Source organism: Periplaneta americana, chromosome 12 (genome assembly GCF_040183065.1).
Source record: "Periplaneta americana isolate PAMFEO1 chromosome 12, P.americana_PAMFEO1_priV1, whole genome shotgun sequence".
Taxonomy (NCBI): Eukaryota; Metazoa; Arthropoda; class Insecta; order Blattodea; family Blattidae; genus Periplaneta; species Periplaneta americana.
In genome coordinates, this window is record NC_091128.1 from 101,299,363 (window position 1) to 101,322,101 (window position 22,739).

Sequence of the window (22,739 nt, forward strand, 5' to 3'; positions counted from 1 at the left end):
ATGCCAAATCTCGGTATATTTATTTCTGTTTATCGTATATATTTTCAGTGATAATAATTTATTTTATTGGTGTTTTAAGTTGGGCACGATGTATGATAAAGCAGACTTCAAGTAGAAATCTCTCCTAACGAATGTTTTGTTTCTTGCGTAAGATGAAGTGAATGAAATGAGTAGTCCAATGTGTCCTATGATTGGGAGAAATTAATATTACCAGATGCAAAAATATTCCTACTTTTGTTGAGAGTTATTTTAAAGTTCAATAGAAAACAAAGATACCCCAATCAAGAGAGAAACTTCCACTCGGTTGTAAAAGCATTTCCTTCCGTGGGTGAACCACTGAAAAAACATATAACGAAAACGGAAGAATTTCTTTGGGTCCACATTAAATGATTTCATTTGGGTATGTCTTTGAATATTAGTTCAAGAAAATAAACTACAAATAGAAATATCATGAGCAAAATGATAAAGGAATAATTTAAAGTCCTGTGTGTGTCACATTCGTCTACGTTCATTATTTAACTTGTAAGCGAAATGTCCAACTCTATACATCATATTACGACTTCGGACGCTTTCTATCATTGTTCGTAAGATGACCTTCTTTCTGATTCTTGATAAGTCTGTGCTTCCGAGAATTTCACTCATTGACCTGATTACTGTTCTTGCTTAATTCAACTGCGGACGTCTCTTTCGTAAGTTCCAGACTTGATGACAGAGCCAAGATTTCAGGATTGATCAACATAATAATTGTGTTCCCCATTCGCGACAAGAGATGTAGCTAAAGATTGATCAACAATAATTATATTGCAATTCACAATCAGCATAGGTAGAGCCAAAGTATATGGATTGGTCAACAATAATTATATTGCAATTCACAATCAGCATAGGTAGAGCCAAAGTATATGGATTGGTCAACAATAATTATATTGCAATTCACAATCAGCATAGGTAGAGCCAAAGTATATGGATTGGTCAACAATAATTACATTGCAATTCACAATTGCAATTACTGCTTGATGATAAAGCCACAGTTTCTGTATTTATCGACGAAATAATTGTAACTACTGCCATTCACATCCACAGCTACTACTTGGGAAGACCACAGTTTCTAGATCGATCAAAACAATTATATACTGAAAATCACAACCAGAATTACTACGAGTATTTGATGTTAGAGCCAAGCTTTTTTAATATATCAACAAAATTGTCATTCACATCCAGAGTTACAACTTCATAATGCAGTCAATATCTTTGGATTGATCAACAAAATAATTGTACTATCATTCACATCCAAAGTTACAATTTCATAATACAGCCAACATTTTTGGATTGATCAACAAAATAATTGTACTATCATTCACATCCAGAGTTACAATTTCATAATACAGCCAAAATTTCTGGATTTATCAACATAATAATGTAAGTAGTGCAAATCACAACCAGAATTAATATTTGATGATAGAGGTACGGCTTCTGGATTCATCAACACAATAATTACATTATCAGTCACATCTAGAGTTACTACTTGATAATAGAGCTACGGTTTCTGGACTTATTAGCACAATAATTGTACTGCTATTCATAACCAGAGTTACTATTAGATAACAGAGCCACGGTTTCTGAATTAATCAACACAATAATAATTACACTGCCATTCACTCCAGAATTACTATTTGATGACACGGCTACTTATTGCTGGACTGATCAACACAATAATAATGTACTGCTAATCACAACCAGAGTTAGGCCTATTACTTTTTCCCCAATCACCACATAGATTATTTATCACAAAATTCGACTGATAAGCTTCTAGAGAGTATTCTGCTAAAAAGGGTGAATCCATAATTCCGAAAAAAGCAACGTTTTTTCTACATATAAAGGTGTAGAAGCACCACTATTATGACGTCATCATGGTTATCTTGGCACACGTCTACAATTTAGTTTATCCGCCATTACCCTCTGATTACAAAATTCCAACGACAAACTTCTAGCGCTTGTTCCCCCGAAAAAGAAAGGCAGAATCTGTATCTCAAGTCTCGCATTTTTAAAGGTATCATGGTCCATAATATCCACTGAGTTATTTTGTCACCTGCTGTCATCATGGCGTAAACCAACAATTTACTTTCCTAAGTCTCAAAAGAAGCAATGTCTATTCTCACATTTTTCTAAATAACAAACAGGTAGACCTATTAGTCAAGCTGCAGTGGCGTCGTGAAAGCATCCGTAAAAGTGAGTAAGGTCCTTTGATATAGATTAATCTCTAAATTTTCAATACTTAATTTAATTTTATATACAAAGTGTTTACAAATATAAATGACATTCGGGAGCAAATTAAACGCAGAATAAATATGGGAAATGCCTATTATTATTCGGTTGAGAAGTTTTTGTCATCCAATCTGCTTTCAAAAAAGCTGGAAATTAGAATTTATAAAATAGTTATATTACCGGTTGTTCTGTATGGTTGTGAAACTTGGACTCTCACTTTGAGGGAGGAACAGAGGTTAAGGGTGTTCAAGAATAAGGTGCTTGGGAAAATAATTGGGGCTAAGAGTGAAGTTACAGAAGACTGGAGAAAGTTACACAACGCAGACAATTGTTATCATTTTTTTTTTTTACTTTCGCGCTAAAAATGTACGGTTGGATGAGGAGCATTTTTCTGAAAATTTTATGGCATAATATCAGTATATTAGATCTACAAATGAATGAATTTGATAGTGTTAATGCACGAGTTATGTATAATCAAAACTATAAATTCAATTATCTCCAAAAAAGAAATTTTCAACGATAAGTATTTATTTTATTTCTCAGTGGGTAAAGCTAGAGTGATGAAACTTAGCGTTAATTAATATCTGTGTTGTGAAATGGAGCATTTTATTGACTGTATTCAGTGCTAGAGAATTACACGTAAAGCAATATTATTTTTATTAGGCCTAATGTTTAAAATTGAAGAAATTATATTTTTTTTTTTTTTACAAATGAACAAGTTAGAGAAGGACATTACTAATGCTCCATTGCACAATACGCAATGTTACCTTAAAGAAAAAATTATATTTAAAGAAAATATATTTTTTTTTTTACAAAATGGGATCTTCACTAAGAAAATTATAAAAAACACAAAAAAGACAAATAAGTTTATTTTTTAAGTGTTTATGGCAAAAGATTGAAATTCATAATGTATGGTTATGATATTGATATGCATATTCAGTAAAAATTTCTCAACTCTCTAGCTAAAAAATTGTGGATTTTAGAAATTTCAGTAGCCCATCGCCTTAAGCGCCACGAATCCTGGGGGTGACGTCACAACCAGATAGTGATGTATCGATAGGCTGACCAGACGTTCCCGATTTCTGGGGACAGTCCCCGGTTTTGAGTTGCTGTCCCCGGGGAACAAATGTACCCGTTTTTGTCCCCGGAAATTAATTTTGTCCCCAGAAGCTTTGATTTTGTTTCGATAAATTTTACACAATAAATATTTACGTATAGTGATGGAACTGCTGCGATTCATGCACGGTCCTCAGTATGAGACAGAAGAACCAGCGAGCGCAGTTTGAGATATTCTGCACTCTTTGAGAAGAATATACCACCTTTCTCTGTGGTCATCTTAACATTCGTGTTGCGCGAAAGCGTTAGAACTGCCGTAGCGTCCATTTTTAAGTAGTTAAAAAAAAATAGGAATTTTATGACAAACCAACAGGTGCAAAGCAGTATGATGTTTTTCAACATTTCAAAAAAAAATCCATTGCATTTGAAAATCTTCTCAAAATAGTGTCAATAATCATGTCTTCCAGGCATCAGTTGAAAGACTTCTCCACAGTGAATTCAATCTGGACTGACGAAAAGTCAAGAATGAAAGTTGAGAGAGTTAAAGTTTTGTTACAAGCGAAAACAAACTTTCATTTCTCATGTGAAGAATTTAGTGTGAAGCTGTATGGGAATGAACAGATTCTTAAAAAGATACATTCTTCACACAAGTACTTGTAAAATGTGTGTTAGAGTTCAGTGTGTACAATATTATGTGAAAGACTTCCATGCATGCGTCAGTGCTGAAATTGAATTCTTAGTGGCTATAATTATGTATATGAGTTACGTGTGTTTATGCATTTAATTAAAAAAGTTAAGGTACTCCACTAATTTAATGTGCAAAGTTCTATCATTGTATCTACTGTTACAAGTATTTTCTGCAACATTTCAATGGAGAATGACTAGGTAAGCGTTTGTGGGGTTTCTGGAAATTGTTTATGTCCCCTGCTAGATTATAAAAAATCTGGTCAGCCTATGTATCGCATACCTTCCGCCAACGGTATTCATTTTTCGAACCTCTAACTCCGGCCTAATACCACAGTCACGAAGCTTGAGTTGTGAGGGTGCCAGGAACAATAGACTGTGCCGGTACTATTTCGCATTGTCTTTAATGAGGCGATATTAGCGATCCTAGTGGTTAGAAACTATCCATGGATGCATATTTACTACGTATTGAGCTTCGTGACTGCATATACTAGCTAATACCTCGTTGTTGCGCCACTGCATCTGTCTTCTTATTACAAAGTTCGATTATTTTCATTAGCTCATCACCTTAAATACAATTCACTTTACCCACCGTTGCTGAATGATAAAAGAATTCGATGACAAAGTTCCAGGCCGAAAAATTTCAAAAGAAGCAGTGTCTTATATCTCAATATTGTAGATATGTAATATTACAGTAAATGCACAGTTTTGACGTCATATTCGTCATAACGCACAGTCACAATGCATTTTACTAGTAGTTATCCATTTGTTAAAAAATTCGACTGCAAACTTCTGAGACGAAAAGTCGGGAGGAGCAGGTTCCTATGTCTCACTGTTTCTGAGATATTAAGTTCCAGTAAATGCGCAGTTGTGATGTCATCATGACGCACTTTAATGGTTTGTTGGCCGTTGGTTAAAGAATTCGACTGTAGTAAACCTCTGAGACGAAAACGTCGAGAGAAGTGGTGTCTTACGTCTCCCCGTTTTCGAGATATCAAGGTGCAAATATTGAGTTGAATCACCTCCAGCCATCATGACGCACGATTACAATTAACTTACTGTTGTTGCCACTGATTACGAAGTCCGACCAACAAATCTCCAAGGTACTATGTTCTTCTAGAGAGTGCAGGGGGTTAAGAACCCTGACAGAAGTACAGTAAAATCTCGCTAATCCTAATTCCAGTAAAACCGAAACCATAGAGGCCGACTTACATAAATTAATATTGAGGGCTCCCCATTTCCCCCTAAACTTCGAAGATACAATATCGAAGGGATCATTCAAACCATAAAACTAAATATTTTATTCAAAGCATATAATTTAAAAGAGATGTTTGTTGGACTTATTTATTTATATTATCAGGTAAATTAAATAAACAAATCATTTTTAAATTACTAACACAGGTTGTCTTTCGACATCTGGTTTTCTCTCCTAGCAGTGGCTTACGTGTAACTCACTAACAAGGTAAAAGTGAAAATTGAAAACGGCCGAAGTTAAACCCGCGAACATCGGGTCTATAATAACAGCAGAATCACCCACAAATCGAGTAGGGAAAAAGAAAAATAATTAAGTATTTACTTTTGTCAAATTTCACTAACAAGGTTTATTTCTTTAACATTCTACGCCTCTTTAGGCCTACAGCATTCTGACCAGGAGCAGTCGCAAGTGAGAAATTCGCAGTATCTGGCCAGAGCTTCATTAACATGACGTCAGTGTGGTATCATCTTGCCGCGCCGCTCGACGTAGAGAAGTGTAGATTATGTGTCACTTTCGCCTGATTCGTTGTCATCCTCTCTTTCTGAGTCTTGCACAATACTCACAAGTTTGCTATGTAGTTTTGCTACCAGTATCGACTGTCAACTACTCCGAGAGATCCACAATCTGGAATTCCATCACAACCAGAAGAAATCTTACTCACAATCTGAAGAATTTCGCTAATTTCATCAGCAGAATGACTGTGTAGCCCGGCAAGGGTGGTTTCTATAACATTAGGCTACAGTTATTCCAGTAGCCTACTGTTATTATGACGTCACTTTTCACTCTGACCCTAGTCTCTACCGCACAGCAAGCCACGTTTTTTTTTTTTTTTTTTTTTTTTTTTTAGGTTTCAATATTATATTTTCTTCATCTTGAATAGAAAACGCAAAAGTTAATTTAGTTTCTCAACGACAGTTAAAATTTTGTAACAAAATTTGCTCTATTTGTGAATTAGAGCAGGCAAATTTTGAGAGAAACCTTAAGTAAATTCCTTATAGTCCAAAGATTTCGTTAAACCGAAATTCTGAGCGTTGATGACCGATGGTGACGTCATTATTTATTTACTTACTTATTGATTTATTTATCTATCTATCTATCTATCTATTTGTTTATTTATTTACCCACTCACTCATTTATTTATTTATTTATTTATTCATTCGTTTTTTGTTTGTTTTTATGCTTCGATGTTTCGGAAACTGCGAGACTTGACACTATTTATTTCGACTATTTATGTTTTTATTGTACGAAGTATAAGGTGCTGCAAAAAAAATTCGAGGTTTTCACAGAAATAGCCTGCACATGTTCAGCATAATGTCACGATAAAGTGATTTTCCCTTCTGTTTGTCTGCCTATGTACAGACAGTTCTAATCTTGGATGAACTTTGTATCAAGTATCTAAAGACAATTTATCGAGAAATGATGCACTTGACATATCATTTTCATTAAAATTTAATGGTATTTAATTTTAAATAAAAATGTAAAGGCTAATAGTGATTTACCCAAAATAAATTAGAATTTTCCTTTGTGAGTTTTCGTATTGCTTAAAGTAAGCTGACAAATGAAACAACGAAGGTTGTGATATCAGAGAAAAGAACCCCAACTGAAATGAATTAATAAATAGGCTCGAATTATTTCTGTTTTTCCTTGCGAAATCAATCTAAGTTTTTATCCTTTTTGGCCAGATGACTGGACAGTTAGTGAAGTAAAGAGACTATTCCTTCAATGTTTGTTGACCGCTAGGTGCAAGCCCCCTTATTTCTTAAGAATCACTGGTTACTAATTGTAAATCTTCCGCGTTTATATTGAAATTCACTAATTCACTCATATTAAACTCATATGAAAAGAAAAGGATATGCTTGGAGTCCAATACAAACCATAATCAATATTTTTTAACATTTATATCACTTTTAAATTATTTTCGTAAACAGAAAGTAGACCTAATATTAGAAATGACCACAACATACAATAGCTATTTCATGTGTATTTGTGAATGATTAATGATTAATATCTGCTTAAACTGTATGCCTACAGTTCATAAATGAAATTGAAATGGCACACTCGTGCAGAGGTGCCGCCACCTTGCAACTCCCGCTTCTTTGCTTCGCTTATGCGCACATCGATAATACTGTCATCTAACAGTGATAGCTTTGGGCGCCTTATTTAAAAATATAAGTCGCTACTTCAATTTGTAACTTACGTATTGATTCGCCTGTAAAAATTATGTTTGTCTTTTGAATAATAAGTTAATTAAATAGTAAATCATTTATAAACGGTAATAAAATCCGCAACACGTTAAAACTGAATTATTGCACAATACGTAAACACGTATGGAAAAATATATATGCTATCAGTATCACTGTAACACTAGTTTTTTTTTTACTTCGTTTCTCAGCGAAAACGAACTATAAATTTGCGGTTGAATTTATTAAGAACCTGTACTTTCTGTTTAAAAGAAGTTCGAACCTGCTAAATTTATAATATATTCTTGATCTTGGGCTATTATTGTCTGATCATCGGTGCATGATAATGAGTCAATTATCTCTTGAATATCAACACGTATGTATTTTTACGACACTTTATCAACTGCTGTGATTATCTAGCGGCTGAATGTGATGAAGGTAATAATGCCAGCGAAATGAGTCCAGGGTCCAACGCCGAAAGTTACCAAGCATTTGCTCTTATTAGGTTGAGGGAAATCCCCGGAAAAAAAAACCAACCAGGATTTGAACCCGGTCAGACGTGCTAACCGTTACTCCACAGCGATGGACTCAACACGTGTGTCACAATAAGCATGGTAGGCCTACATTACGTGAACGCAGAATACGACTCCATTACTTGACCCTGGTAGCATGATACTGGACTACATTGTTCCCTTTCTCGGGACCGTTATTCCCCGCCTTTAATAGTAACGCAAGCAGCTGTTTGCTCAGTCCAAGCGATGTAGATCAAGTACAGATGTATGCATTAACATAATTTTAAAGTATACATATTCGATATCTTGCACAGAGTCCCGTTGCTGGCGAAGGTCTTGTGAAAGTTCATATAATCAAAATCATGCATGAATGAGGACGGAAAGGAAAATGGGTCCGATCCTTGAAACGTAGATGATGGCGATATACGAAGTCTTCCTTGTCTTCATTCTTCTCTGTTTTACTTTTCGTCAGTGTGTTTTTATTCTTCGTCGTCTGTTTCTTCTTCATTATAGATTTACTTTTCGCGTTTTTTTATTCGTCTTGTCCTTTTCATTCTTCGTCATTTATTCCCCGTCGCCTTATTTTACATCATTTATTCTCTTCTTCGTATTCTTTATCTACTTCTTCTTCTTCTCTATTCTGAGTCTGGAGCCCGATGTAGCTGAAGGGTGTTGGAGGGGGGGGGGACCAGGAATGTCCATTTTTAGCGATTTTATGGTAGCGCATTATGTAAGTGGCCAGTGGGACTACAGGACTGACCAATAACAAGAAATTTAAAAGTAGAAATGTTCGTGTAAAGTACCGGTAACGTTAAATATTTGGTACACAGCACCGGTTAAAAACTAGAAATGTTCAGATATTAAAACTTGCATTTCTCAATAATGATATTTTATGACATTCCTTGTTTTCTCCCGACAACCTTCATATTTTTATTTCTTTGTTAACAATAAGTAAGTAGTCACATTTGAAGCCTAGTTTTCAACTTAAGGGGAGACTTCACTGAAAATCATGAAAATTAAAAAAATATATAGGCTATTTCACGTCTTTAGAGTGTATATTTCCATACCCCAAATGGCTGTAGTTCAATTCTGATTAGAAATATGTTTAAAAATGTTTTTAAATTAAGACTGTAAGGGGGCGTGGCATTTAAAGAGCTGACAAAATTATTTTTTCATTAAAGACTTCTTTTTTACAAATTTCTGATTACAAATCTAGTAACTTGTTGCTCTAAAGTTGGCTCACTGAAGTTACTGTATGAATGTAACGGAGAATTTTAATTTACATAAATATTCATTTTACTTTCAAATCCATTTTTCGGTAAGTTTATTTTTCTTGATTCAGCACCAACTTTTTTATGCCAAATATTAATCAATCTGGATGACATTTTTACTGCAAGTATTTATGAGGTAGCTGCATGTTTCTATGCATTTATTTTGTAAGAAATTCTGCTATTTTATTTCTTGAATTATAGAAGAAATAACATTTTCAAAATTATGAAAGCAAATAAATGAGATATGTCATAAAATGAATGCATAGAAATGTTTCTATATATCTTGTAAATGTAACAAAAAATGAAGCTTAAAAATTGAGATCTTGTACTAAACATTTGAGTTTGAGAATATTTCTAAAAAATAGAAAAAATGAAATAAAAATCAAAAGTCGAAACATTTGCGAGTTCAACATTTGCATTTTGTTAGTCCTTTACATAGTAAACATACTCTCAAAATTTGGCTGAAAAAGAAAATGATTAGGGAAAAAGCTGTTATTTTTAGTGGAAAGTTCACGTAAGGATGTTCCTTCTTGTCCATCATTTAAATGAATCACTAAATATGAAAAGGGAATAAATCCCAATTTTGGCAAAAATGAGTTAAGATTGTAGTCATACTAATTTATGTATGCTGTTTCATTCTGCATGAAAAGGGATCAGGTGCCGCATTTCCTTAGTCTAGATTTCAATACAGGTACTTTAGTTTTCATATTTACTTTGAAAAGGTACTTAGTCCACGACTTGTTCCTTTCTCATCAGAAATTCAAGTTTGTTGTTCTTGTCATCTAGGGAAAAATATGTAACATGCGTAAAATAACGTCAAACGATGAAGGTAGTGCTTCTTCAAGTCTTGCAAAAAAGCAAGAAATGTGTTGTAAACAATGATCACTACAAGCAAAATCAAATAAAAATGGCTAAAGTCAGGGGTTTATGTAATAACCAACAGCAGAACAGCTTTCAATGTTTCATTTTGTTATACTCTATATTGTTCATAAATTGACATACAATAAAGCTTTTGATTTCAATAATATATTATTTTAATGTACCGAAGTACATATATATTTCCATGCAGATATTCTGCGTCATCATACGATGATCATACGATATGAAAGGAGAACAAGTCCTCATATAAAATTTTTTTTGGTTTATGTAATAACCGAGAGCTTTCAATGTTTATATGTGCTACACTCTACTATTATTCATAATTGGCATACAATAACGCTTTTGATTTCAATAATAAAGGTAACGATACATTTTTTTAAATATTTTTACAATATATTTCGTTAGATTTGAAAAAGGAACAAGTCCACACACAACAATTGTTTCTATAGGGCAGGATAAGTTGAAAAATACATATTTTTTTTTACATAAATATCTTGTGTAATCTTGGTTCATAGAAATATTTTCGATGCAATTTGTTTATATTTCGTTGTGTGCAGACGTTATTTGTGTTTTTCTCAAAACTAACTGAAGATGACTTATTCCCTTTTCGTATTTAGTGATTCTGTCAGAGAACATTACTTCTCGGGTAAAGAGCATCTGACATGAAATCTGAATTATGTTGTAGATTAATTAGGGGAAGAGGACGATATGTTTTGGTGAAAAATGAGTAAATTAAAAAAAATTCTTTAGAATACTCTGTGATATGTGTAGAATGCATTGCATAACATTTTGTGGGTATTTGTGTCCTTAGCGGATGTTGAGGCGCCATTTTTAAACTTCCTGCGCTATGGATTTTTAAATCACACGTCCCCTTTTATTGTTATTTCCGGTAAATTAAATGTAAAAAAAAATTGTTTTCTTTAAAATACTCTTTCATATGTGTGGAATGCATTGCATAACATTTTGTGGGTATTTGTGCCGTTATCGGATGCTGAGACGCCATTTTTAAACTTCCTGTGCTATGGATTCTTAAATCACACGCCCACTTTATCGTTGTTTCCGGTAACTTCATTTTTTGCTACATTGCCAGACAAAAATGGATATAATTTCTGAACTATTAAATATACATGCATGAAATTTAGAACACACATTCTTTAGACTATTAGGAAAGTTTCCTCTGTAACAGAATTTTGTTAAATTGATCTCATTTTTAAAATATGTCCGTTTGTTTGCGAAAAAGGAAATCAAAAAAGTGTTATTAAATTTTAATTGTTTATTTTACAAACGTAGGGACTAATATCAAAATTCTGTTACAGGCAGTTTGTAGAGCACGTTTTTGCAAGTACAGTGCAAAAAACTGGTTGAATCTATATTTAAAAATGGTTTATATCGGTTTTAGTAAAATCCTGCATTGGGTAGGCTATATATTTTTTTTTCAAATCTGGGCCTCCAAATTTTTTTTTTCAAAATATTTATATTTGGCTGAGTTGCTACAGCTATGAACTCTCTACATACAAAAAATTAATATTTTACACCAAATAGGAAAAAAGTTAAAAAAAATACCGTCCTCTCCCCAGTGATTCTGTCAGAGAACATTGCTTCTCGGGTAAAGAGAATCTGACATGGAATCCGAATTATGTTGTAGATTAATTGAACAAAGAACTACATCGTCAGTCATTCAAATTCACTACGGCAGAAGAATCTGTTTTCTCATTTACTTTCGTTTTTGTTTTGTTCACCTCTTCTGGTTAGCACTGTTTACGTTTATCTAAATTCCACTGTGAATGTTCTTGTAGCTGAGCTTGGAAGAATATATAGTACGTAAGACAATAAACCTATGATTGAGGATGCAGTTGTTTCCGCTTCGCTTTGCAGAAACGAAATGGACTACACAAGGAAATGCTGACGCTTATTTCGACATCTTAAGAAAGCAGTGACCGCCTCGGTGAAGTACAGACCGGACGACTCTGCGGTCGGTCAAGGGCCGTTCCCAGGAAACACAACACCTCTAATTAAACAGTGTGTGTGCGTAGTTTCGGGAAACCGGTAACGGGGCCGCCAGGCAGATTCGGCGCTTTGGGCGACGCGACGATCTGACGAATTCACGGCGTCTTCTCAGTATCTCATTCAAAGCTCTTCTCAAATAGCACCATTCACAAAACTGATGAGCCAACTTTGTAGCCTACTAAAAACTCACACGCAATGAAAGAGATACTGAAAGTCGCGGCATCCATTTTCTACGTATTTCAGTCACATTAAATACTTCAAGTCATTGATAGAATTTCTGTTCGGTAAAGGCTGGTCCATAATAAACTGGGAACGGAAACGACAACGAGAATGAGAAAGGAAATAGTGTTACAATAAATGTAGAGTAAAACCTGTATTAAACGACCATTGCTGGTGCCATGGAAAAATGGTCTTTCAGAGGGGTGGTCACTCAATAGAGGGAGTCATTTTACACAAATAATGGGTTAAAACCTTTCTATGTTAATCAAATAAAAAACGTGGAGAGTATTACTAACAATAAAAGCTTGAAATCAGAACTTTATTTCTTACTAGCCGTACCCGTGCGCTCCGCTGCACCCGTTAGAAATAAATATAAAGTAATTACATAATTAAAATAGGACATTTGATCCAGGGAACATTCGTGTTTGATAGAAGGATAAATCGTTTATTATGTTACTTAATTTAAATTGTATTAAAAAAATTAAAATGCGATCATTTTGATCCAGAGAGCACTCATTTGGTCATAAAAATTATTTTGGGAAATACAGGAAGCGAATGTACAGAATAGCCTATCAAGTTTTCTGTGCATAAGAAGCTATCTTACCTGTCCTCGATTCACTCAGAAGTTGCTGTAATAACATTATAGCATTATGTCCATCTAGAGAAACTACACTTTCCAATGGTGAAATAATAATTAATTATACAAATCGGTTAATTTAGCTTCCGATATTACTTCATACAAACACAGAAACATTCTCTGTAGGCTATGTTTCATAGCTTTCGATTGTTGTTGTCCAATACCCCTTATAGATGAAGTCATTTGTTTTTTATTTCATTACACCGCCTTAGATGGCGTTGTTATTGTAATTTTTAAACTCATTTATCTCATTAAATATCAGTCCTATCAAAATTTTGCATAGAATAAAACTTATCGGAAATTATTTTCAAAGAAACTTTTGTTATGTAATATTTTTCGTGAAAATTAATAATAAGGGAGATATTTCGATTTATTTAATTCAATCCCCCTTATAAGCCCCCTTTTAAATAAAATATTTTGAATGTCATATAGCCTAAATTCTAAGTTACAACGAACTTAATTTATATTCCAATTTTCATATAAATCGGTTCAGCCATTATCGCGTGAAAAGGTAACAAACATCCAGACAGACAGATATACAGACAAAAATTTCAAAAAAGCTATTTTCGGTTTCAGGGCGATTAATTATATATGTTAGGACCAATTATTTTTGGAAAATCTAAAATTACCAGAAAAATTTCGGCTACAGATTTATTATTAGTATAGATTTTACGTTATTTTTTACAATTTTCTCTTTTGATTCATTACATACGTAACTTCGCTCCACAAAATCATAAACTGAACTCTGCTTAACATTTTTACATTTCTTTTTTACAATATAATTCAAAACTATCCTTTAAAATGTTAAGAAGTCCATTTATAATAATGTTCTCCATTTATACAGTCTTTCAGTGGTGCCGATTGTTGAATTAACTCAATATTACATAAGGCTTAGTCTAGTGAAATTTTTTCGCGTTGAAATTCTCTCTCGAATTCATCCTCGTCATCGCATCGGTGGGTTGATTATTTTTTATTTTATTGGGTTATTTTACGACTCTGTATCAACATCTAGGCTATTTAGCGTCTGAATGAAATGAAATGACTGTTACTCACTCCAAAGTTACTTGTAACCACGCCCCTATTCGCCAGCTTCCGAACTGACAACGTCTACAGTATAAGCTTTATAAAAACATTAACGAATCACTATATCTGTATGAACTCCTGCGGTAGCTGAATGATCAGACCTTTAGCCCAGTGATGTCAAAGCAAGCGCATTTTTCTGACCTTGAAGTCGTGCTCGGGCAGCAAGCGCTAAGTATGGAAAGAGGAAGGGTTGTGTATATGAATAAGCAACGTGTTGGATTAAGAAAACAGCGATGCACAAACTTCAAACGGAACGTGAAATTTTATGTCGTTATTTTTATATGGCTTCTTTCTGTTTAATATTATCTATATTGTCTGCAAAACAAAAGTACTAACACTGATTTCTTAATATTGCACTTGTGTTTTAAATCTTAATAACATAATAGAGAGTTAAGAAGGAATATTCACTTAAATTCCATAGTAGTTTAATATTATACTGTATTAAGTGGATGAAACACAACATTCATAAAGAAAGTGATATTCCAAAGAAAGAGATTGAGTATGACATGATAAGTTGGAATTTATATTGATGGTATCTTTAGCCTTACAAACGTAATCAATAAACTAATCAAAACAATATTACAGTACAAAGCAAAGTTACCTAGGTACTGTATCTGTTTTGAGTGTAACTAATATTACATAACAAAACTCTTATCGCATTATGCTTTTAAGGTGATATTTGCGAGCAACTTCCTATCATCAGAATATTAAATTATTTTCTCGAAATCTGCTGAAGCTATAGAGCTGACATTTTTACAACACATGGGCACGTATCTTTTGCTTATGATGTAACAGTAGTTGCTTTGTTAATTCATTTCCTTACAAACAATTTCCATGCGAATATTTTCAAAATTTTCAATACACTATCTTCAGTAATACGTATATACGGTATATTAGATTTACAAAAACATTCTGTAAGGCTACTAAATAAATAGGCTTATACCTGAAAATTCCACTTTTCTATACGAAAAGCTGAGAAAATATTTCTTTTGAATAAATCGAACTTGTGAAAAATGAGCATTAAAATTAAAACTTACATTCTTATAATGCACTTATACTTCTCAGGCAAATCTAAAAATAAACATAGATACAGTTTTAATAAGTTCTCTTCCCTTTATCTATTGAATCAGTGCTGGCCATCCCTGAATATAGCTCGACCAAGCGGCATATACCACCTCTTTCGTCTGTCTCTTTCCTTTCCGCTGTAAAGAGCTCAGGCTCTCCTGGGCTTTAAAGCGCGCGCATGCTCCTGTGGGCATCAATTGACATGCCTGCTTTAGCCTGTCAACACCTCTTATCAGTTCCACTACATCCCCACTCCAAGCTTCCCCTGTGATGTTCCCCTCCGACCAGGGCCAGTGAGGTGAGTCCCACACTGTACACCACAAGAAATAATTTTGGAAGTCCAGTTATAATACATATTTATCGTAAAATTCTGTATAAACTCCCCGGTTCATACTCATTATTAAAAAATTATTACATATTCAATCATTACATACCCAAAGCTCGACATTATCTCCACAGACTGCAAAAGTGCAATTCTGGGAATCAAAGACCTCTTTTCATCTCACTCGATGGAAACCGAAATTTATCACATATCCCAGATGTTTTCTAATAAGAAATACATTGTCAAAGTCATTTAAATACCATTATATATATACATATATATATACATATATATATACATATATATATATATATATATATATATATATATATATATATATATATATATATATTCAAATAAACTAGTACGAGTACATTAAGCCCCCAAAGAAGCAACATTCCTATCAAACATAAACACAAATATTATGACCACATCATGATAAAATACCTTAGACTATATGTTTTAAGGTTATACCGGACTTTCATATTTCAAAACTTCCCAGTCTAAATATTTATATCAATTAAATTTCATTTAAACAAAAAAACACGTCAATTTAGATATTGTGAGGGAAGTTTGAAACCAATGTAAATTGCAATTTAGGTCTCGCCCCCTCACCTACACCCCCCTTGAAATTTCAAATAGCATCCCTATAATGATACTTAAATTTGGAAGAGTATTCAATTAAGGAGAAAAATTCGTTCCGGCGCCGGGGATCATACCCTGGTCCTTGGTTTTACGTACCAGTGCTCTAACCACTAATCTACGCCGAAGTTCAATCCATAGCACCGGATCGAATCCCTCTTCTCTAGTGTTTTTTTTTCCTTTGTGGCCTGACTCCAAGTTCGACATATATGTTAACATATCGCCGTAGTTCCTGCAATAACTCCTATGTGCAAATATAACATTTTTCAGTAGGAAGAAAAAACACATTTATTTATTCTATGGCACTGGTACATAGGAGATTGTGAATTCTTACATTTCGAAGGAAAGAAATATAATTACATATAGGATGTATTATTATTTGCTGTATCCCTATTTAAGTTATTTAATAGAGCAAAAATCTGAAAATCGATAAATATGTCACATGGAGTTATTGCAGGAACAAAGACGACATATTAAGTCAACTGCCATTATACAAGGAGCGCACTCAACTGAGTGACTTTGTGGCACTGTTGGGCGAAGAACCTACTTTTAAAGAATAATTTTTAGTCCTACAGAATATATCTGTTATGGTAACAATGATGTAGTTGAACTTCGGCGTAGTTTGCGTAGTTACTTAACTATATGTGTGAGTGTTCTAGTTAATTAAATTGTTCGAAGTTTTGATACATAACAGCTGCCCACAATCGCAAGATGAAAGAAAGTATTAAATAATAAACTGTTACACATAAATTTAAAATATGTAATTGAAAAAAAAAAAAAACTTCTGGAGGCGCCGGGTATCGATCCCGGTACCTCTCGCATGCTAAGCGAGCGCTCTACCATCTGAGCTACGCCCCCGGCTATCGACCTCCCCTCGTTTCAGAATAGATACTAGGCCTCTTCATAAGTGTATTTCCGTTTAAATCTGTAGAATAAGTTTTTTCTCATGAACTTCGTACCTGCACCCATACTTAGCACATATAACATCTTGGAGGTCGCCAAATTATATGCAGACAAGGAAAGGTAGCAATGCTTCTCTGCGATTTTACCGAAATATAAGGTTACCAAAAGACGAACTGGTAGATAAGACTCCATGTGAGACAGTTTTCTTGGTACATTCTCACCACAGAGTGATTTCCCCCTGCTGAATCACTTTCTAGTAACGAATGTTTCGCCGCAACTCGATTTCGTTCAGCAGTTGCGGCCTTGAGCTCCCCCACCACACCGCAGGAATGTCTACAATTATCTAGTCGGGTCAAGGTCATAGAAGAATGTAATAGAACCGAACGAAAATAATACTGCAGACAACTGCAAATGTGTGGATAGGTATGTACTTCACAGTATTCATTTCATGCGGGGATTTATTAAACTTTAGACGATAACTACCGTACTAAATAACTAAATTCATTTTAGATTTCAAGTAAAATTTTATTAGTATTCTATTGCACCAGCTGATTAAATGTTTAATAGCTGGATTTACTGATTAAATGTTTAATAGCTGGATTTAATTATCGTATTGGTTCCTTGTAGTTCTGATATTCATCCGTTTTTTTTTGTACTGTTAAATTGTTATGAATTTTTATTGTATGACTTTGATTTATCCAATATTCGTGTACTGTTATACAAATGTGACTTTACTACTTTAAATAAAATGATATGATATGATATGATATGATATGATATGATATGATATGATATGATATGATATGATATGATATGATATGATATGATATGATATGATATGATACACTTTATAAAATTGTAGCAGTACAACTTCTGTCTACTGATCCAGTCCGGGTGGTGAGTATTAATACTCCAAGACACGTACGGTTCGAAACAACTAAGCAATTCAGGTGCATGTTTCTTTATAAATACAAATCATACCCCACTATTTTTAACATTAATTATAGATATAAAATTAGCAATATTGTATTATACAATTACACAAGTGAATAACCAGGTTATCATATTCACAAAGTCATTACCCACAGCGCTTCATTTACATGCACATTTCTGGAAAAAAAAGATAATAAAATTGCTATTTATACACAATATTACATACCTTATATGCAAAACAAAAGAACAATAGTTAATGATAACGAGACAACTAGCACCTATTTCACAACAGTAAGGATGAGTAAGTATTTCATAAATTACAATATTAAAAGTGTAAAAACCATTGTCTTGTACCTTACTTTATCACAATGGAAAATATTACTTTAAAATAAATAAATAAATAAATAAATAAATAAATAAATAAATAAATAAATAAATAAATAAATAAATAAATAAATAAATAAATAAATAAACAAGTAAAACATTTATTAAGTGACGTCATTATGTTGATATATCTGTAAAATATACGCAGAAGTACATGATTCATTAGCGTGTTTAAAGCTTTGGATAGGTGTATATGATATCTAAAAAATAATGTTTAGTTGTTTGATTACAATTTTTGTTAAAGAACCCGTTTTTGACGCACAATATGTACGTCTTTCAGCGCACCGAGTGTGACCACATCCAATGATGCCACTACGGACATGAGAGCGCCGAACTTGTATAGCCTATAAAATTAGCAGTGCTGCGTTGTCTCTTTCAGTAATAACTCGGCATCGAGAGCCGCTACAGACCTGTATAACCTCTTGTTTGATTTGTAATCGCGAATTCTGCAATAGTAAATTAATAATAGACACGTACGATACACTTTCAGCGAACCATAGTGAAGAATTTTTTGCGACCTGGGATTAATTTCGCAATGTCGCTTAATATGCAGAGATAATATATCGCATACCTCTTCATTTTTAAACCGAAACAAAAATAAAGCATTCAAACCAACACAACTGTAATTTCATTTCTGGATCTGGGCGAAACATTCTACGTACTGGTATCACTGATACAGCGCAGAAATTGTTTTAAGTGCTGACTTCATCGAACTTTTAAACGTGAAACGTTATATGCCTGACATTCGATATATCTGGTAACATTTTCTGTTAATATGGTGACATCATTAATTAGACTAGACCTTGGGTGACTGAAATTATGATGTATTTATAACAATATAGGCCTAGTTTCGAATACAGCCAACCTTGATAAATCATAAAAGGGAAACTAATGTGACGTCAAAATGTATTCATTTTTTACATGTAAAAGTTTAACGAAATATTCCACATAACTTTAATTGAATAAAAAATAATTATTCGACAGAAATTTGGGTGATTAATAAATGCGGAGAGTATAAAGATAAATAGTTAATTTAACACAATCTAATTCTAAAGTACCTATTTAACTGTAATAATTCTCAAATGAATCTAATTCTCTGTAATGAATTACAATGCATTATTATTCATTAACATTTCAAATAAATTATTGGCGTTATATTGATGTGTGAATCGTTTCGACTATCAACACATTTCTGTCTCTGCATTAGTAGCCTACTTATGGAATGAGGAAGCAATTTGAAGTTATTAACGAGATGGCTCCGTCTTTATAAATTTTAATGCAAGGCATATAGAGAGAGGAATGAAAAAAATGTCAACATTTTATTTCTCATCCAAAACATACTTACACTCCCAACTATGCTCACAATAAAAATCACGATGACCATAAACGTTTTACACAATGATATAGATTCGAAGAACCCTCTTTTACATTTTTTATTGATGAATGCTTGTGGCGTCACAGATTGTCCCGATGATTGAATTTAAGAAGACGCGGTGAGATAAACGTGAGGGAAATTTGTATAGAATTTCCGGATATCCCTACTAACGCCCACATAAATATTAACATACGATTTCCTTGTCATGGGTGCTTATACTGGGTAACTTTATACACTAAAAATATTATTATGGTGAAAAAATACACTGAATTTTAGTTGAAAATTAATTCTTTGATGTTAATGTAGACAGAACAATAACAGTGCAATTATTTACTATTTTCATGTCAACAAGTCTTGAAATTAGTTTAATACTCCCAATGTTTAATAAATGGCCTAATAATAATAATAGGGGAGACTGTTGTACCTTTAGCATAGTGTACCTTTGAACATTTTTTGTTTTTTAATTTTTGCTGCTACCTAGAGGACGCAAAATGAAGTAGATTGTAGAGAAAGCTGCTAAGTAGCTCTGGTCGTAGTTTCAGTTTGATTTATGGCAAAATGTGAGTTCCGTGAACAAAATAAGTTTTTTTAGTACCAAAAGTAAACATTTCGTTCATTGATGTATGTTTTCTAACACAAAACCAGATTGCATTTGTTAATATCTTTCAAGTACGGTGTGTTCCCTATCATCTGGTGAGTAATAACATATTTTAATTTCCATGATTTATTTGACTCTCTTAGTTTTCGGAGCCATATTTTTATAAACGTGCACCCTCTTGTACCTTTGAACACAAGACATCTTGTACCATGGAACATGTTCCAAATTACACGATACTATCGGTTTTTGTTTTTCTTTTATTTTAAGGTCATGTCACGAAGTAAGTCTGGAATTAAAGAGGCCCCCAATTGATTCGGATGCCTTGAAGAAAGCTGTTGAAGCAGTTATTGCTTCTCCAGGAAATAAAATCTCTATCAGAGAAGCCTCCTCTGATTTATGATTTCAAATACATCTTAAATATGATTGTCAGTTTTTACAGCTATATTCCCTTCTATATTCCATGTGTTCCAACTTACAAGAGGGTATGTTCCAAGGTACATGAACCTGTTGTACCTTTGAACACATTACATATCCCTTCATTTTATTTTATCCATCCTTAATAGATCTGTAAAACAGGAAAATATATACAGGAAGCTATAAAGGAATCTCCAATAATTATTTCAAGCATTTTTTCATTTAAAAAATTTCATTTCCCAAAATTAAAAAAAAATAAAATGTGAAAAGTGTTTAAAGGTACAACAGTCTCCCCTAATAATAATAATAATAATAATAATAATAATAATAATAATAATAATAATAATAATAATAATAATAATGATAATGATAATTTTTACTTACTTACTTACAAATGGCTTTTAAGGAACCCGAAGGTTCATTGCCGCCCTCACATAAGCCCGCCATCGGTCCCTATCCTGTGCAAGATTAATCCAGTCTCTATCATCATATCCCACCTCCCTCAAATCCATTTTAATATTATCCTCCCATCTACGTCTCGGCCTCCCCAAAGGTCTTTTTCCCTCCGGTCTCCCAACTAACACTCTATATGCATTTCTGGATTCGCCCATACGTGCTACATGCCCTGTCCATCGCAAACGTCTGGATTTAATGTTCCTAATTATGTCAGGTGAAGAATACAATGCGTGCAGTTCTGCGTTGTGTAACTTTCTCCATTCTCCTGTAACTTCATCCCTCTTAGCCCCAAATATTTTCCTAAGCACCTTATTATTACCGCAAATATAAGCAATCTAAAATATTTTCGTAATGAGATACAATATTCCTAATAGAATTCAATCGCCTACGATCTTCTGCTAAGAAACCAGTCACAAATCTTGCAACTAAAATGCGTGGGCTCCAGCAGCTTTGAAATCCGACGGACGAGTCGGATGGATTTCTTGCACAATTTAAGACCGACCCGATGAAAGTATGATGTCATGGATGAATTAAAAAACGTGCCCAAAGCTATCTCAACAGCTAATAAGTAAATAAAACTATCTTCTATAATAAATTGAGGTGAAAACAATAATTTGGAGCATTTCATGTTACTGTACATTGAAGAAAAACGTTTGAAATATGTATTTTATATTGTAGATATTTGTATATATTGTGAGCTGTATGCATTCTGATAATAAAATCTCACCGTTTAAACGCCATGTTACTTTTTGTATTATTGTCTTTGGCCTTGGTCCTTGTGGTAGGCGACCGTAATAACGTTCTGAACATGTCAGTGGGTGAGGGCGCTAAAATGGTTTTCTGAAGCATGCCCTATACTTATTCTATGGAATTAATTTTCAGTGACTGGGTGTATCATGCAAAACGTTTGTTTATTTGCGTATTGTACTAAGTGGTGCACGAAATGATTCACTATTTTATTTGTGAATATTTTGAATAAATTACAAATACAATTTCAAACAAACACAAACTATAATGAAAAGTGCAATATGGAAAATTGTTCTAACGCAACACATGCTCAATATGGCCACCATTTTGATTGTTAACTTCATTTAGGTGAACTGCGATGTTACCGATAAACCTACGGCATATGTCTTATTCAATTTCACTGCAAGTTGGACAATAAGCCGTCGAAGGTTACTTCGAACGAAAACATGACGACCTTCCCTCATCCCCTTCACCAGTTAACTGCTGGCACGCGCAAGGGATAAACCCTTAGCCGAGTTGCCAATTTTTGAAGTCATTGTGATTTGCGAATGTTTTTCAAACTGTGTTCCGTGATACCGCGATTTTCAGCGAGACTATATTATCTTTGTAAATATACCTTAATTTATAATTACTAAAACAAAATTGGTATAAAAATGAACAAACTTATTTTAAAAACACTTTATATTTATATTTTCATTAACATGTTTTGCCTAAATAAACAAAGAACTGCAGAATTATATAATAAGTGTTAAATTCTCATGTTATTGAAGTTCCAGAATTTTATAATTAATTAAGGATGTTGCGCTGGTAAAATTTTCGGAAACTGTGATCATTGAATAGCAATTTATAGTACAA

General features: G+C 33.4%; 1 protein-coding gene and 1 non-coding gene across 4 annotated transcripts in view; both read right to left on the minus strand.

Moving 5' to 3' along the window:
• The window catches only part of LOC138710729 (uncharacterized), a 306,886-nt gene that overhangs the window by 52,468 nt on the left and 231,679 nt on the right, over nt 1-22,739 (minus strand). The gene's annotated exons all lie outside the window — the stretch shown is intronic.
• Nucleotides 16,860-16,932, minus strand: TRNAA-AGC (transfer RNA alanine (anticodon AGC)). The gene has a single exon. It is a non-coding gene; the product is annotated as a tRNA-Ala (tRNA).